General features: G+C 42.3%; 1 long non-coding RNA gene across 3 annotated transcripts; it reads right to left on the bottom strand.

Annotated features, from left to right (window-relative positions):
* Positions 1 to 12,044: 12,044 nt before the first annotated feature.
* LOC140912815 (uncharacterized) lies at positions 12,045 to 16,903 on the bottom strand. Of its 3 annotated transcripts, none has more exons than XR_012159386.1 (3): positions 16,538 to 16,903; positions 14,085 to 14,180; positions 12,045 to 12,333 (listed from the first exon to the last, which is right to left on the bottom strand). It is a non-coding gene; the product is annotated as an uncharacterized lncRNA (long non-coding RNA). The 3 variants fall into 3 exon arrangements; XR_012159385.1 differs by having other exon boundaries at positions 14,098 to 14,180; XR_012159384.1 differs by lacking the exon at positions 14,085 to 14,180.
* Between the last annotated feature and the right edge of the window lie 2,190 nt (positions 16,904 to 19,093).

Raw genomic sequence — 19,093 nt, 5'->3', positions numbered from 1 at the left:
GTTGAAATGTTCCCAAAGTTTCAAAAGGTTCATTTCCACAGTGGCACCAACTTTGCCAAGAAATGGCAGGGGGAAAATTTCATAGGCTCTGTACTACAAGGCATCCTGAGCCTCTGGGAAACAGATGGGGATGGCTTGAAACACAGAAAGCAAGGGCCAAATTCACTGCTGATATAAGTGAGTGCCACTTCATTGAATCAATAGACTTCCCTGGAATCATATGCATTTATACCAGCACAGAATTTGGCCCTGAATCTTTCCCTATTATTATTTACTGGGAAAGTCATAGTGGCACAATAAATGACCCATCCACCCCCCCACATGTTGTATAATTTATGATAATGTTTCAGAATTCAGATTTTCTCTACCCATTTAACTTGCGTGAAGACTGTTTAATGACCTTCTGTATATAATAATGACCTCCTGTAAGCTGTTTATCTTGGAATCTGAGGACAGAGGTTATTTCAGGATGCAGTCAGTGAATGCATTCCCTTTTCCATGTTTGCCAAGTCATTGGAAGGTTAAGAATGTTTAGATCCAGCTAATACCTGAGGAAAAATTGCTGGAAAAGATTCATTCTGAGAAGGCACCTTCTCCCGCATCTTTCCTAAGTGGGTCCAAGGACAGGAAAATACACCACGTTGATTTTTGCAGAACTTCAGTATTTTCTGGTTTAACCTACCATGAAGGACACTGGAGCAGGATGTCAGGTTCTATGAACCAGAAGAGGTACATGGCTATTTCTCTGATACTTCTTGCAGCCATACCAGGTGGCCTCATTAGCGCCTACTCAAGAGGACAAAATATGAAGAGTCTTGAAGTCAAAAGAATGGCTACAGGTTGAGACAAAATACTTTGCAGGGAAAAGTCCTAGGAACAACTAAATTAGTTAAAACTTATGTTTGTTGTTCTTAAGTTAAGAATAAAGGAAAATCCTGGATATGGGTTGAGTTTTGAACACTAACCCTGTGTGTGTACTGTACTGAGAGCAGATAGGAAACTCAGTCCCTTCATAGACACCTTCAGGCAACATTGAACCTACAAAGGCCTGTCATTCTAGTCAACTCTGATACTCACCATCTTTGAAAAGCACCTTGAGATCTGCTGATGCAAAGTGCTACATAAGAGTTAGCTATTATTATAACTATCACTACTCCCTTTCATCACAGCACTGAAGCAACTTTTTAAAAGACACTGACAGTATAATCCCACAAATGTTAGCCTGTGTGATCCCTGTCTATGAAGTATGTATTTCTATCCTGGGACTGTGTCATTTTCCATAGCAGGTCTCATTGTCTATATCCGTAAGTCTACAAATGTGTCATTTTCTGTATTCTTTATTCTGTCACTCTAGACCTATATTTGGTTGGCAATTTTTTGCCTCCATAAATGATCAAGAGTCACCACAGGCAGGCACAAGAGAAGGGATGGCAGAGGAATGCTTTGTGAATCACATTTGAATAACAGAAGCCATGGTTCCTTTGCAAGAAGGTTGGACTAGCAATTTGTGCTGATAGATATCATCATTTTTCAAATGTGGTATTCGATTGTTTATTTATAAAAATAATGCTGCATCCATACAAGGAAAGTTGTTGGACCCATCAGTCAAAATCTCATTTGGGAGGAGAGCTAGAATATAATTAAATTTCTGTCCCAAGCATCTCTCTAGAAAGGTACCTGTTGATCTCAATAAAGATACTCCTGCAACCCCACCAAGTATCCTGCTAAACAGACCAGAGGAAAACAGATGACAGATCCCTACATTTCCGTGCAATGAAAAGTAATGGGATCATTCCTGTAGAATTCATTCCAAAAGGACATAGGGGAGTAAAGGCAATGTCATTAATTAGCAACACTGCCTTCAGTTTAAATTGGCTCTTGATTTTGTAAACCTATTTTAAAAAATCTTTTCTGATTGTTTTCAGTAAGCAAACATATCTTTAAAACAAAGCCATCAACAGCTGCAAATATGACTAGTAGCATGACTTTTAAGAAAGGTACCATTTAAATACGTTCCTTGAAAGAGGCTGCTGTTGTTCTGCTACTACGAAAACATTAATGATCACTCTAATCTTATACCTGGTATTCTGTGCATAAAAGAGATAGACTGTCTTGCAGACTCAGCACTAGTAGCTTAACACATTTCCTTCCTTTGTTGTTTTTGTCATATTAGCTCAGAGTTTTGAGTGAAGGTGATCCAAGATTGCAGCAAGACGTGGTGTAAAGGAATAACCAGAATAAGAAAATGTAAGTAAGTTGTTTTATGCCACTACTGCTGTGTGCTTCACATTGTCCTTCCCCTTCGTCTAAGAAGCTGATGGTAGCAAACTCATTAATAAAACAAGTAAAGAACTTTGGGAGAAATATTGCCTGTATGTTCACTAGCTGTCTCTTACTCCTTTATATGCATTTGTATGGTGGCCTCCAGGTGGCATCACTGCTTTGTTAACAAGAAACCCTTAGAAGGATCCTTTAGAAAATGTAGTATTTTATCAATTTGAATCTCTGATGTAGTAAAATGCATGCAGCTTTGGTTACCTGGTATAAGAGGATGAGGTGTAATAGAAGGAATATACTCAGAGCCAAAAGAGTGTGCCAGAAAAGAAACAAAGCATGGCGGAGGAAAGTGGAAATGACCAGTGGAAGGACAATACTTCACTTTCCCACTTTTGTAGGTAGACGTGGGGAGAGGAGGCCCTGCTGTTGACACACTTCTTGTCCTGGCTTGTATGGAGGCTTCTTCACATTCAAGGTAGTCTGTGTGAAACCTAATCAATCAGTCATTTTGGTAAAAGAGAATGAGGCTTGATCCTGCAAACTCTTGATTATGCAAGCAGGCCCATAACCCACTGATTTAATACAATTTTACTTTGCCTTTACATAGCACTTGCAAAGGTGGGTCAGCATTATTAGCCTCCCTATTTTACGGACAGGGTAACTGATGTTCCCAAGGTTAAATAGCACCTCAGTGGCAGAGTCAGGGCTAGAACCTGTTGTAGAATTCTGGCCCTACTGAAATCCCTGACAAAGCTCCCAATGACTTCAATAGACCCAGGATTTTACCTGGATCTTTTGACTCTCAGCCCCATGTGCAGTCCACTAGACTGCAGCTGCTTGCCTGCCTCTCATGATTAAGTATTTGAAGGCTCAAGCTCTATAACTTCTCTCTTGGATAGATCATTCTGATGAGATTTGGTTGCCAGTACATTTTATGTACATAGGAAACTGTGTTGGGGGAGCAGCCTAACAAAATCCTAAAGGCCAGATTCACTCTCCTCACTCACATTAAATAGCACTTTACTGCACAAGTGGTCCCATTGATATCTCATTCACCATGAATAAGGTTATCAGTATCTGATACCAAATATGTAAATACCTTCTGTCTGAATGGAAAATGAGGATGAAACATGTTAACTACTTCCCCTCCTCCTGCCTCCTTCACATGGGAACATCTTGATTAATATGGTCTGCTTGCTAATGCATAGAAATTAATGCATTTGAGGCCTGAGTCAAGGCTCAGAGAAGTCAGTGGGAGTCTTTCCATTGATTTTAATGGGCTTTGGATCAAATCCTTAAAAATTACATATCATTGGCCTGATTACCAGATGTCCTGAACTCCTGCCCCACTTGTAGACTTCAGCATAAATTGTGGATGCTCAACACCTCTGAAAATCATGTCAAATAAGTATTATTTGCAAAAAGGAAAACATCTTGGCAAGCTGGATTGAGTACATAGTGTCCTATGATTAGAGCCCTGCAGATCTGCAGATATCCGATGCTTTATATCTGCAGATATCCATATCTGTGGACCATCATCTACTTTATATCATGTTTACACCATGTTTACAGTTCGGAGATTGGATGAGGATAAAAATTTTGTATCCGTGCAGGGCTCTACCTATGACAATGTGAAAACCAAATTCTCACAAAGCCTCTTGGCAGAAGAATGACAGCAAAGACAACGTACTCAGTTCAGAGCCCTGTCCTCTTAAATTTTGTTGTCATTTGCAAATATACATTCTGAATCATCATGGTAACAAGTGCTTCAGTGCCCACTGACTTCAATAGATGGTTATGAGGTGATCCTCACAGAACCAGGCCCATATTAAAGTTTGATCCTGCTTCACTGAAGTGAAAGAAAGCTCAGGCCTGAGGGAGCAAGAGCTGATTGAAACTTTTGTTGCTGTGAGTCACAAATATATGATTTTTGCTTTAGTCTTATCTTCTGAGTCATGCATCATGTGGATAATCTGTGCTGCAAAATCCAATGCTTCTTGTTTTAAGTTGTCTCCCCTCCATTTTTGCACTGATTTTCTCCTATCTTCCATCTACTAGAAGGCATAAGTGGGCAGCGGGCTTTTATCAGTATCTTCATCAAGTGTATTACACAGAATGGGAAGATCTAGAGCAAGGCTACTATTGCTTGTTGTTATTTATATTATATCTTCATCATCTTACTTCTTACAGAGCATTTTTCATCCTGAAGGATCCCAAAGTCTTTAGAAACTCACACTGGTATTCAAACTATTCACAGGGATCATTTCATCCACAGCAACCAGTGTTGGGTCCATAGTACACTGGATGATAGGACAGGAAGTGAAGAATACCTTATCCAGCTGAAACATCAGAGGGAATTCAAGGAGGCAGAATGTAATTAATCAAATTGGAATTTGGCCAGGGCAGAGGCTTTAACATGTCTATTCTTGCAAAAAGTGCCATAGGATCTTTAAACCCACAGGTGGTCAGGGGATCAGTTTTGTTTCTTATCCAGACACATCTGGCATTGAATCAATGAGAAGAGGCCCACCACCATGACTTGCTGTAAATGTCTCCCATCAAATACTAATCTTTCTTAGTTTAAGAGATCTGACAGGGCAGCAGTGCAAGGCCACCTTGCATATCTGCAGGTTCTACACAGTATTTTTTGGTAATGAAACAGCAATAATTTTCACTATTAACCTTTCAAATGCCTGAAGCCATGGGCACAATCTGTTGGAGTCCCAGGAGAGGGAGTTTTAGGGAAAGAGAGATGAGGATAAAATGGGAGGGATATACCATGAATGTGATGGGAATAAAAGGATATATTTTTATGGAATCCTTCTGGAAAAATCAAGCTTGGTACTCTTTATTTTTCTCCAAATTGATCTTTTTGCAAGTTGTGATGTTTGCTGTTGTGAATAGAATACTTGGCTTTTTAAAATGGTAACATTCATATAAAGTTCAGGTACAGAATGTATCATTCTTTGAATAGAAACAGACCTGATAAATTCCATTATAATTAAGGATTTCGAAATGTGAACAAAATTCTTCTCATCAATCCACAGGGCTGTCTCTTACCCTCATTGTGATATCCAGTATATGTTCCACAGCTAATCTGTTTCCAGAACTCCCACTGAATTCAACAAGTAACAGCCTGCACAGAAAGAGTGTGGAATAAAGATCCATATTGAAGACAAAATAGGAATTGCCAGCCAGACCAGATCAGATCCATGGTCCACCTAGGTCAGTATTGTCTCCATCAGCAGCCAGAACCGGATGCATCAAAGTAAGCTGCAGGAAAACTCCCTAGTGACCAATTATGGAATAATCTTCCCCCAAAGAAAGTTTCTTTCTAACTCACAGACGTTAGTAATTGGCTTATGACCTGAAGCATCGGAGTTTATATTCCTTTTAAAAACAGGGGTTTTTTCCATATCTGATTGATGTATCTGTGTATGTTTTCATTATCTGTATAAATGTTCGATCATGGTTAGCCTCCATCATATCCCATGGCAGTGAATTCTATGGGTAACTTGTGCCTTGTGTAAAGTAATTTCCTTGTACGGGTTTTAAATGTGTTGCCTTTCAATGTCACTGAATGTTTCCTTGTTCTAGTGTTATGAAAGGATAAATAAGAGCTCTTCTCCTCTTTATGGTGCTTTTTCTCTACCTTTCAATTTTATGTACAGCTCTGTTGAGGAGAGACAAACCGAGTACTATGTTTATTTATGATTTGGATTGTAAATTCCTGCCATGTATCGTTAGTGTAAACATGGTTCATTATTCAAATGGATGCCCTTGAATATTCCACTACAGTAACTGATATGGTTTCCTTTCACTCTACACCAACTAACTCTTCCCATCATTTGAGTCTGTACTGCATCTCGTTTCTTACGCTCCTCTGGACGCAACAGCTTTCTCTGACTGCTCCCACTCTTGGTTCCACGCTTTCTTTCATGAGGCCTCTATGCTCAGCACACTGACACTTTTAGTGTGCCATGAACCTTTTAATACCCACTCCTCTGTCTCCAAACCTTCCTGGACCTGACCCATTGCCCAGTTTATGGCTGAATTTGAACCTAAACCTACTGAGTGCCAAGTGTCTTCTGCAAACTGCTGAGCTCCCTCAGCTCCTGTTGAAGTCTGTGGGAGTTGAGAGTGTTCAGCAATTTGCAGGATCAAGTCTTCAGATGGCTAGTGCTTGTGGGCAGGGAGCTTGACCCAAAGGAACTGCTGGCACAACTCCTTTGAAGTCAATAGAGTTACACCAGGGATGAATTTCTTCCGGTGCCTCTTTCTGGTTTTGTAAAGGCCATTGCACACTTACCACTCTCTGTAAATAAGAAACATCTTTAAGGCTAAAAAAACCCCAAACCAAACGTAGGCTTGTAGAACATGGTTAGGTGCCCTTTCACACCCGATTTGCTTTCCACCCACCCACCTACATGAGTTTTTCAGTGCTTAGAACATTCTGTACACTTCCTTTTTAACTATGGCCTGACACTTACTGAGTCATTCTCACTGTGCCCGGGGGATGGGAGGGGGCATTTCCTGCAGCCGACAGGCAAAAGTATTCCTCAGAGGCGATTTGCCTAACTTGGGTGTTTCAGGGGACTGCCCATGTTCACTGTGCAGGACTGTGGGCTGCAAAAAGACCATTCTAAAGGATTCAGGCAAAAAAAGAGAACAACGGTCAAGTATATTTTCCTTTGTAATTCCCTTTGGTGAGTTGTTTCTCAGTTGGTTCCGTTGCTATCACTCTGAATACCGTTTTGCACGCCCTTCTAGAACGGAGTTTATGTATGTGTGAGGGATGATAAGACATGATGGGTGCTGGTCTTACTCCACCCACTCTGACCACATAACCTTTCCCCTGCTTGCTTTGTTTTTTTTCTTATCCTTTTCTCTGGATGGCAGGACATAGGGGGGAGGAGGGATAGCTGCCCCCTCATTATCAGCATACTGCAGAGAAAACACACAGCAACACATCCCTTTGCAGTATAGCCACCTTTCACACAGCTTCTTCCTAACTTCACTGGCCGTGTTGTATGCTTCACATTGCCAGGTCCACTGTATCGCAGCTGCACTTCAGCACAAAGCCGAATATTCATTCAAAGCACAATAACAGCAATGCACAGGCAGGGCTCCAAACTATGCTCCATGCTCATGCAAAACTTCATTGGGGGTTTAGTTTGAGTGAGGGATCAGGCCAGCAGCGTTGTGTGTTTCTAGTGGTTGCTGCCACTAAAATCCTGTGTAGAGCTGGTTACCTTCCAGCAGGTTCCCTCATCATTCAGGGATGTGCCTATAAAAGTTGTGGCTTGTAATCCTCCCACGTATCCCCTTCAGAAGGCTTTACCCTGCTAGGAGCACCCTCCCAGGACTAGCATGCTCAGAGTTCATTTCTTCTCAGCTTCCCACAACTAGAGTCTATCCTGACAGGTATCTATGGCCTCGTAAAAACCCCACTGTTGTGTCTTCAGCGGCAGGTTAGCTATAGTTACCACTAGATTCCCAATGACATATATATATATAGCTCAGTCCATTTCTCACCACCTATAACAACACCTTTAACCTTTTCTGTTCCAATGGTGTTTTTTACTCTGACAGCAAGGCCTCATATTTATTATCTTTCCTCCTTCCCCACTGTTTTTTCCCACTGCTTAGTTTTGTCTGAATTTTTACTGCGTGGCCTTTTATATTATTGATTATTTTAAATAAATATTTATTTTATGTTGTTTTTAGGATATTGCATTACATCCCAAGCACTTTGATGTTCCTTTATATAAATAACAGTGTGAGGGTTAAAACAGGTGAAGGAGAAACCTAACAATCAATCAGACGTTGCTGTTCCATAGATCATGGTGTTGAATGCATCAGCAAGAGTTTAAATTCAACAATGATAAATTTGGGAATTCAAGGAAAAGAATTAGAGTCCAAGAGAGAGAGTTTTCAAAATGTTGTGGATTATCTGGAAAGGAGCTGGCAGCTTGTGGAGTGATAGTGTTAACCAGTCGGTGTGTACCAGTTGGTAGCAGGTATAATATTGCTTCTGTCTTCTCTCTCTAACAACAGTCTGTGATGCTATGATGGGATAGCAATAAATGTGTGAGGAAAGATGAGCTTGTGGTTTAAATACTAGCCTGCAATTGAGGAGATCTGGGTCCAAGTTTTGGCTCTGCCACAGGCTTTGGTTCTCTGCGCTCCCTAAGTAAAATGGGGCTAATAATACCTTCCTGGGCTGTCATATCTGTTTAGGCCCCCATCTTGCAAGGACTTAAGCACATGCTTAACTTTAAGTTTGTGTTATTCATGTTTATGAGTTTGTAGGATCAGACCCTAGACTGTAAATTCTTCAGGACAGAGACTGTCTTGCTATGTGTTCATACAGAGCCTAGCACAATAGGACCTTGATCTCAGCTGGGGCTGCTAGATACTATTGTAATAAAATAATAAATAGTAGTAAACTTGAGACAGCCAGCAAGGCATGAAGACTAATCCAGACTATGTCATCAACGTCTCATGATGTACATCTTGTTTTGTGCTTAACAGAGACACCTTCGTTGCCTCAAGAGAGCTTTCTTAAATTAACTTTTCACTGGCAGTGCTATTTGGATACAGACTGTCCTACTTCAGTTTACTATACTTCTTGCTATCTTACCTGACCAGGAGAAGGGGGTATAATTTACCATACACCTATATATATATTAGTCTCCATTAAAACCCCTTTTATTTTATTCCTAGTTGCATCATTGATGAGCACGAGCTTTCTCTACCATTCAGATTGTTGTACAATATGAAGGATGTTTAATAGGCAGGCACAGACAGTGCCGGTGTTGGCCCTTTGGAGGTCCAAGTGGGAATATTCCCCCCACCCCCCCTCCAATACTAACACAGGCAAGTTCTTATAATAAAAAGCGAATAGGGGCCCCCTTGAGCTGCTTGGGGCCCTAAGCAATTGCTTAGCCTGCTTATGCCTAGCACTGGTTCTGGACACAGAGCTAGTATCTGGTCAGGAAGAGCCATTACAAAGTGTTATTTAGGTAGATTAGGGTTTGTTATTGGCGGGGAGCCTAATGCATTTTTTATGTCTTCTTTGGGTCTGAGCCTTTGGTACGTATTTAAATAAAATCCCAGTGAAGACAGTGGCGTCTGACTTAACAAATAATAACAATAATACCTAGCTCTTATATAGTGCTTATTGTCAGTAGAGCTCAAAGCACTTTACAAAGGAGGCCAGTATAATTATTTTATGGATGGGGAAACTGAGGCACAGGGTGGTGAAGTGACTTTCCCCAGCTCGCCCAGCAGGCCAGTGGCAGGGCCACAAAGGTCTGCAGGATCTGGCCTTTTCTATTCCTTTCCAATTCAAGCAGGAAAGATTTTAATTTTGGAGTCTGCTGTCATCTGTCCTCCTAATCAGTATTCCCTTAACTATTGACCCTGTATCAGTTTACTCTGACCCATCCTGGACCTGTTTCCTAACCCATATGAAACATAGGTAACCATTTTTGTTTCTTATATTGTCCATTTTTTTATTTACCAGGCCTCTGCTCTTCCTGAATTTAATGCTGTTATCTTGGAAGAGGATTTTCCTGCTCAGTTGCCATAACAAACAAGGGATCCACTTGCAATCTGCCTTGGGTTATTGTAGATGTTAAGCTCATTTGGATCCCTATTGCTTATGACTTGCTTTGAACAAGGATATGTTTGTGGGAGGTAAGGCTAGCAAATCAGAAGGGAAACTATTTATTCGGAACCAATTTATTTTGGTGAAACTAACTTAGGAGGAGTGGGGATGTTTGGAGAAGTGAGAATTTTACTTCTGGCCAAGAGGATGGTGCAGCTGTGAAAGGAGGAAAGCCAGTGACATGGACAGCCGGGCTGCACAATATTTTAAGGTTTCAGAGTAGCAGCCGTGTTAGTCTGTATTTGCAAAAAGAAAAGGAGTACTTGTGGCACCTTAGAGACTAACAAATTTATTTGAGCATAAGCTTTCATGAGCTACAGCTCAAATAAATTTGTTAGTCTCTAAGGTGCCACAAGTACTCCTTTTCTTTTTACAATATTTTAACTCTGTTCTGTTGAAATGTGTCTGCTCATTAGAAATACGGAGCTTACTACCATTACTATCACTAATTACTGTTTCCTCTCAAAGGGAATTGGATGAGAGAAGTTAGAGTGTCTTGTTTGCTTTGTTAGTCCCCATTAGCGTGGAGACATCAGAATACATGGCAGCGGTAGAAAATGAGGAGCATTCCCTAGTCCAGCTACTGCTGATGTATCAGGCCCTGAAGAAGCTGGATATTCTGCATGTGATGTGTGGAGATGAGCTTGCTGACTACCACTCCCCCAAAAGTACAGGCTGTGGGGACTGGCCAGACAGTCACCTTTTGAAGACATGAGGAGAATAGAGATGTCACAGGCTGCACCCCTTTGCTACCCTAGACCAGTGATTCTCAGCCTTTCCAGACTGCCGTATCCCTCTCAGGAGCCTGATTTGTCTTGCGTACCCCAAGTTTTGCCTCACTTAAAAGCTACTTGCTTACAGAATCAGACATAAAAATACAGAAGTGTCACAGCCACACTATTACTGAAATATTGCTTACTTTTTCATTTTTACCATATAATTATAAAATACATTGATTGGAATATAAATATTGTGCTTACATTTTAGTGTATAGTACATAGAGCAGTATAAACAAGTCATATGAAATTTTAGTTTGTACTGATTTTTCTAGTGTTTTTTTATGTAGCCTGTTGTAAAACTAGTCAAATATCTAGATGAGCTGATGTACCCCCTGGAAGACCCCTGCATACCCCCAGGGATATGTGTACCTGTACCCCTGTTTGAGAACCACTGTCGTAGACAAAAAGAAAAGGAATACTTGTGGCACCTTAGAGACTAACCAATTTATTTGAGCATGCTCAAATAAATTGGTTAGTCTCTAAGGTGCCACAAGTACTCCTTTTCTTTTTGCGAATACAGACTAACACGGCTGTTACTCTGAAACCTGTCCTAGACAAGGATGAGTTAAAGGTAGTGTTCTGTGCTCCCTAGCCCTATGCTAGGAGTGGCCTGAAAGGGGCTTTATTGAGTCAGATAGTGGTTGTGGGGTTTTGAGACACTTTAGTTGGGAAAGAATTAGAGGCAGCTGAGCCTAGTTAGACTCAGACTCTTGAAAAGAATCTGGGCTAGTTACAGGAGTTGCTGGGCAGAATCCAAAGTAGGGAGTGTTACAGGGAACTAGCTAACTGGGTTTATGTTCATAGTTAGTTCTTTTTATGGATTTAAGCATCATGAATAGAATGTGGCTAAAGGCTGAGACAGCTCTGAGGTTTTATATGTTGTTTTGTTTCACATGACTCCTGTAAAAACCAAACCTGAAAGCTCAGCAGTTTCATTTCTGTTTCAATGACCCTCTGCTGAACTTTCTCTCCAGCCAGTCAGACCTTGGCCCTGTCAAACCAAGGCCTGGTTCTCCTCCCACTTAAACCAGTGTAACTCTGTTGGCTTCACTGGTGTCACTCCTGATTTACCGCAGTGAATATGAAAGAAGAATCAGGCCTTGTGTCCTCTTCAGGAATCAGGGGAAGCTCTGAGAGTTTCAGGTTCGTATCAAACACTGAAACCGCAACCCTAATTTTCTCCTCCAAGACTTTAGCACTGAAGGTTGCTTATATTTGTTATGAGGAATATTAAAAGATATTCGTGTGACAATTAATATTATAAAGGTCCAGAGCTATCACTACAGTAGTTTACTGAAATAATAACAAAAAAAAGATTTCTTACAGGAACTTTATGTATTTTTGTCACCATTCATTGCTGCCCACGTTTCATGCATATTGAACTGGAACCACTTTCCTGAACCTTCACATTTGGATTCAGATTTGACCTTTGTTGCTAGTTGTATACAATGTACTTAAGGGAACGTGCTGCTTCACAAGATCCTTCATGTTATTCCTGACCAGGATTCCATCAAGTTTACAGCTTCCTTATTGCTCCATAATCCCCTCTGGACTCATGGCAGGGGTGTTTTCATACAATTTCAAACTGCAGTCTTTCTGCAGGTGCTGAAACAAGGCATTACATTTGTCACTATCACATATATAAGAAAATACATAGGGACAATCTCCTCCTCTGTGTAACTGTACTGACGTCAATGGAATTACATCAGATATTAATTTGGCCAATTATTTTTGCCCCCTGCAATGAGGAGATACTATTTATGGTGCAGCCATGAGCTGTAGCAACTTTCTGTTTTTCATCATTCCTATTGATACAGAAATCATGATGAGTTAATTGAGGTTTCTTGGGTGAGTTTCTGTGATCAAAAAAGGTCCATTTTATGTTCAAATACTTCATTCCCAGGGAAGTGGTTTTACTCTCTGCCTGACTGAAACATCTCAGAGTTCTGAGGCTTAGCAGAAAAACCTTAGGTGCTGGAACTAGGGGTGCTGCCATACTCCTCGCTTGAAATAGTAATAACAACCCAAATTACATGGTTTCTGCCTTCAGCATCCCCATTATAAAAAGTGTTCCTGCACCAATGCAGAAAGCCCCAGAATCAGACCCAAAGTTTGACTTTATACCCCCATTTTGAAACCACCATAAATTCATGACACCCTGCTTAAGTCTGTATTCTATAATTAAACCTGCATATGGAGGCTTTGACAAGTTGTCATCTGAAAATGGTCACACTAAATGTATCCAGCTATATGATAATATTCTCATTCCCATAAGTGAAGATCCACACTGGTGGATAAACAGGGAGCTATTAGTATATGCTAAGAGGGTAATTGGGCATCTTGGCTGCCTTTTATTTGTATGTGCAAATAGCCAACTCCCACCACCACCTCCAGGTGACTGTATCAGCAGGAGGGGTGACTGACTGAGGATGATCAAAAAAAGAATGAGGGAAATGAAAGAAAGCTACAAGGTGCATTTTCTTGCCAATCTTATGCATTTCCCTCCTACAGCATTAAAGATGAACAAATGGTTCATTTGTTGCTGAGATGCTGCACATCTGTGTCTGTGTCTAATCACAGTTAATTATAAAGAGCGGAGTCTCTGCAATATTCCCGGTCCCAGAGCTCTGGAGTGCCCATCGCTTTATTCTGTAGCTTTCACTGCCAACTTTTGTAGCTGCCTCTTTCTATTATCAAGCATCAAAAAGGTAGAGATTTTACAGGATCCCTGGCAAGTAACACAAAGTATCCCTGCTTAATACTACAGCAATGACTAATCAGGGTGTCCCAGGAGCAAAGCGTTGCAATAACTCTTGCAAGGGTAATGAGGACAATTTTCACAGCTGTGACATTTTAAGCCAAGCAAAATGTAACAAACCAGGTTTGTTCTTTCCTGGCAAAAGTGTTATGGCACAGCAGGTAAACTACCCTCTAAAATGAAAAGGATTCTCCATAGGAGATGCATGGTACCAAGAATGGCCATATGACTAGCTGTAATGTTTGTTTCTGAGTAGCGGCCCTGTCAGTCTGTATTCGCAAAACGAAAAGGAGTACTTGTGGCACCTTAGAGACTAACAAATTTATTTGAGCATAAGCTTTCGTGCTCACTTCATTGGATGCATATCATAGCAGAGCTAATAGCTAAATTCTATTAATTGCTGAATGCTGTTTTGTTTGGCAAATACAGGAAGCAGTTTACATGGCTACGTGGTGCTCTGGTTCACAGTGCCTCTGAAATAGTATTATTGTAAGGGGATAATACTGATTAGGGACAGTTCCCTGAGGAAGGAGGGCCTTTTGATGATTGAGTCATTTCCTTTCTCTGCTCTACTTCAGTAAGATAGTGCTTCTCTCACCACAGACACACACCCTTTGTATCCGTAGAGTCCCCCAGCAGGGAGTTCAAAGATGCACACCCTGGCCTGAGATGGAGGTGCATGAGTTTACAGCTCCTAGAAAATGCAATAAAGCAGTGATCAGTGGAAATATGTCACAAGTCTAGGTGCTCCCCTGTCACATAAAACTAATACTACTTTGTACTTATCTTTTCACTGAAGGATCTCAAAGCACTTTTAACAATCCATTAAGTCACACAATACCCGTGATGCTTTTAAGTAATATGTTGTTTAGTTTAAGGGATTTGCCCGAAGTTACACTGTGAGTCAGACACAGAGCTGGAAACAGAATCCAGAAGTGAAATCCTAACCCAACTGAAGTCAATGGAAGCTTTTCCACCTCAGTGGGGCAAGGTTTTCACCCCAGGTGTCCTGAGTCCCAGTCCAGATCACACTACTTTTTAATTTTGTATTTATCACTCTGTTGGAAAAGAAATCCTCTTTCCTAGAAAGATGTTTAAACGCTACGTTGAACACTTTTTGTTAAAAAAAGTGAGATTCAAAGAATCTGCCTTCTTAAAACAGAAATCCTGGACTAGTTAGTAGGACTTTGCTTCTTCTTACTACTTGTTAAATTCACAAAGGAAAGTAAAGGATTCTGTACAGAACTTTACACAGTGTGTAGTTGTTGTGTGAAACTTGATGACTAGCTAGAGTACAGAACCTGTTCTCCATCAAATACTATTGTTAGTCCCATGTTTCATACACCTATTGGGCTTGTTTCTGCTCTGCTAACTTGGTGTATATCTGGAGTAACTTCACTGCAGTCAATGGAATAACACCAACTGGGGTAAGTGAGAGGAGAATCAGGCCCATGGTTTTTCTCCAGTCTTTGAGTTCCAGAGTTATCCTGCCACCAATACATTAACTCATGAATACAGAGTTTTTGCTAGTCTCCTCTATACTGCTCCATGTCTGCCACTCAATCTATTAGAACATTAGTCTTCACAGTCTAGAGAGTTCAGGAAGCTTTTGTGCAGATCAGGAGCAGTCAGCCTTGGTTTTCTTGTTTAATATTTTCTCAAGTGCTGATGACAGGTGCCAGTCCTGGAGAGTGAGGGTCCCACCTCATGCACAAGACACATACAGCCTAGGCAAGGCAGTGCAGACTCACCCCACTTTACCCCACTGTACCTTAGCCCTGGCCTGCCAGACCACTTCCACAGGTGACAGGGTGGTTCATTCCTCAGGCCATTATTAAGTCTTTGGTTTTGTTGTTAAAATTACGAGCAAGGGTTCAGTTAATACCAGCTGTAGTGGTGTGACTGCCATCAGTGAGGAACATGGAAACTATCCATCGGAGGAAGACCATTAGCTTGTTTCGCATAGACCACTGAACACCCATTACATGGTGGCAACTGCTGGTCACTACCAATTTGGAGCTAATTCAGACTAGGGACCTAGAAGTGAAAAGTTACATATCCTATTACTGGAGATGGGCCCAAACAAAAACCCCAGCTTCTCTCCCCTGAAAAAAATGGGGAAATTCAGCTCCAGATTGAGATGTTGAGACTAGGTCCATCTCTACCCAGTCTCCAAACCTGAGCCTTCCAGTCTACTTAACACTGGTCATGTGGCCAGAGGGGATGTTTTAATGAAACTGAAAGCCAAACCATTGATTAGCAAGAAAATGCTTCTATTATCACTTCCGAGCTAAAACAGGATTCTCCAAAATGTTTTCCCTTTCGAGGTGCAGTAATTGTTTTACGATTAGACAGGAAGCTGTACCAGCATTATTGCTCTAAAGGAGCCAGTGTTATCAAAAAACAACACATCAGGGCCTGTCCTCACAGGAAGGGAATTGTGAGTAATCAACAGTGCTATAATCCAATTGGCTGCTGGTCCCTGTGTGCGGACAGTACAGTAGGCAGGAAAAAAAGAGTTTAGGGACTTGTTTGCAACAAAAGTATTTGAAGAGTCCAAATTCCCCTCTGTTTCTCACTGGGGCTTTTCCAAGCATTTACGGTATTTCCTTAATCAGAAGGAACACAAACCACCAGGGTGACTATACAAGGCCTTTACAACTGTACAACCCCATGAAGGGTGTTTTAGAAACTACAAGCCTGACTCTCCCCTGGCCACCCCATCATTGCAAAGCTGCCCCACAGCCACAGAAAGGAATCACCCTACTGCAGGGGGAGCCTCAGGTGGCATAGTCATAGGCATCAGCTCCTACAGCCTGCCCTCTGTGAAAGGCCAGATTAACTCTCCTGTAGGCCCAGGGCTATTAGATTTTGTGGGGTCCCTGTATACAAGTCTTTTCCCTAATTTAAAACAAAACTATCACAATTATGGCATAGAGGCTATTAACACTATACTAAAATTGCCTTTTAATTAACATAAAACCATATGTGGTTACATTTCAGTCTTAAAACATGTATAGTTAAGTTGATTCAAAATAGCCTACTTCTTACCTTAGAACAGCTGTTATATTAGTTTCTTTCTGGGAGGGAGTTTGGGTGCAGAAGGGGGCTCCAGGCTGGGGCAGAATGTTGGGGTGCAGGAGAGGGTGAGGGGTGCGGGCTCTGGGAGGGAGTTTGGTGCAGGAGGGGATTCTGACCTGGGGCAGGAGGTTGGGGTGCAGAAGGGGAATGCAAGGTGCAGGCTCTGGCTGGGAGGTGCTTAGCACAGGTGGCTCCTGGCCGACGGTGCAGCAGGGCTCAGGCAGGTTGCCTGTCTGCCTGCCATAGACCCTTGCTGCTCCCAGAAGCAGCCGGCTGCTGGCACATCTCTGTACGCCCCTGGGGGGAAGGGGAACAGCATGTCTCCTTGTGCTGCCTGCACCCACAAGCGCCACCCCCACAGCTCCCATTGGCTGGTTCCTGGCTAATGGGAGCTGTGGGGACGGTGTTGAGGGTGGGGACAGCATGCTGAGCCTCCTCCCCCACACCCTGCCAGGGACCGCAGAGACGTGCCAGCAGCCAGCCGCTTCCGGGAGCAGTGTGGGGCCACGGCATGCAGGCAGCCTGCCTGAGCCCTGCTGTGCCGCTGGACTTTTAGTGGCCTGGAGATCACGATTGACTGGCGGAGGTTCCAGGATCAACCAGTTGATTGTGATCGACACGTTGGTGACCACTGAATTATATATAATTATGTATTTATTTTTGCAGAGACCCTCTTAGTCCGAGGCCATGGGCTGCAGCCCTAAAGCCCCTGCATTAATCCGGCCCTCCCACTGTGGGTAGCTGGTCTGAGAGTTTTATATAAGAGATTCATGTATCTGTACATATGTGTATATGCAGATAGTCACTGGGACAGGGGCTGTGGCCAGAATAAGGAGGTATGGTCAGGGCTCTCATACAGGGCTGATTCCCAGCTACCATAATGCCCCCTTGGGACTGCTGGCAGCTGGTATCAATTAAAGCTGTGCTCAGGCTCATCTCCTCTAGTGTATGCCTAGGAGATAGCTCTTTTCAGGCTCAGTGAAGGACAAAGATAGCTTCAAGCTACGCTGTCACCAGCACCATCTTGAGGAACACCAAATGCTCCTTGGTTAGAAGTGAGGATCATGATGACCAGTGAAATGCAGCAATGCCTGGCATTCAGTGAGCAGGGCTCAGGCAGGCAGTACTTTTGTCTAAATGGTAATGTCTGTGCCTGTAAAAAAGGAAGCCAGCACTGAAACCCTGGCTCTGTATGTTTTTCAAAGAGACTGAGAGTCAGAAATAACACTGAATCTCCAGCTACTCACTCTGATGGACTTGTGTCCCTGAGGTGATATAGGTGAAGAGTGATGGTCACTCATCACTTGAATACCTCCTAATCTTGGCGTGGCACTCATGTCAGTTTTAAAGGAGGGTCCTCATTCCAGTAGCCTAGCTGAAGCAAGAGAATTAATACCACTGCTGTCCAAAGAGAGGCAGAGCTTTACATGAGGGTAAAACATAGTTGACCAATGGGAGATCCTCAGGAGTTTAACTGAAGTAGCTAGGAGTCTGAATATGTCACAACCAGGACATGGGCAGTCTGACCTAGTGGTCAGAGCAGGAGTTGGAAGTCAGGCTAGGTCAGACACCAGGAAATCAGAGTCCAAGCCAGGCCAGAAGGCAAACGAGGACTCAGGTGTCAGGAGACAGGCAGAGTCAGGTTACCAGGAGATCAGCAGCAGGCAGGAGGAGCCAGTATTGCCAAGGAAGCAGTCCTAAGCAGGATGAACCCACTTACGTGGACAACTTCCTGTTCCTCTGCTGGGTTTAAATAGGAGCTGTGAACAAATGAGGACCCCCAGCACTCAGCCAATCAACTCCCAGGACTGGAGTCCTCTATCAAGGGTCAACTCCTATTCTAGTGACAGTTAGTAGGGCAGTGGGTGGCCAGGTTGGAACGTACTGGTTCCAAAAACGCCCTATGGCCCAGTGTTCAAGACTCATGGTTCCTGACAGAATAGAACCCCTGGCAAAGATATATGTCTCTGCTGGCATAAAAGGAACTACCTGAAAAAGATAGCCAGTAAAGTTTTCAAAAATCCTGGAGTGCAAATGATCACTTATGAAAATGGTACTCAGGCTCCTGAATCTCATGGGAGTTTTTGAAAATTGTACCCAGCATGATTAGCGGTGATGAGAGAATCTCAAACTATTTGTGTCCTGGTTCAATTTGATTAAGCATCCCAAGATTTGAATACTTCCACAGAGCTTACCCTGACTAACCTACCATCTTTGGGCTACAAAATATCACTCAGAAGATTTCCCAGTTTTCCATTGCTGATAATGCTTGTCATGAAGGATTCTGCTGAATTTGGCACTAACCATCCCAGCTGTATCTGGGAAACAAAGAAATGAACAAAATTGCAAAGTAAAGAAAATGGGAATGGAACAGTTTGGAACCTTCAAAAATGTTTTCTGTGGGGTCAATTCTAGTTATGGGCAAATGTGCAGGTAGATGTACAGCAATATCTCTGAAATCATTTGCCCTTGGCCTAATGGCGTGACTAAAAGAGCATAGTAGAAAATCAGGTAGCCAGAACCCTC

The sequence above is a fragment of the Lepidochelys kempii genome, chromosome 6 (assembly GCF_965140265.1).
Source record: "Lepidochelys kempii isolate rLepKem1 chromosome 6, rLepKem1.hap2, whole genome shotgun sequence".
NCBI classification, from domain to species: domain Eukaryota; kingdom Metazoa; phylum Chordata; order Testudines; family Cheloniidae; genus Lepidochelys; species Lepidochelys kempii.
Note: the sequence above shows the minus strand (reverse complement) of the source record. Positions and strands in the feature narration are given on the sequence as shown.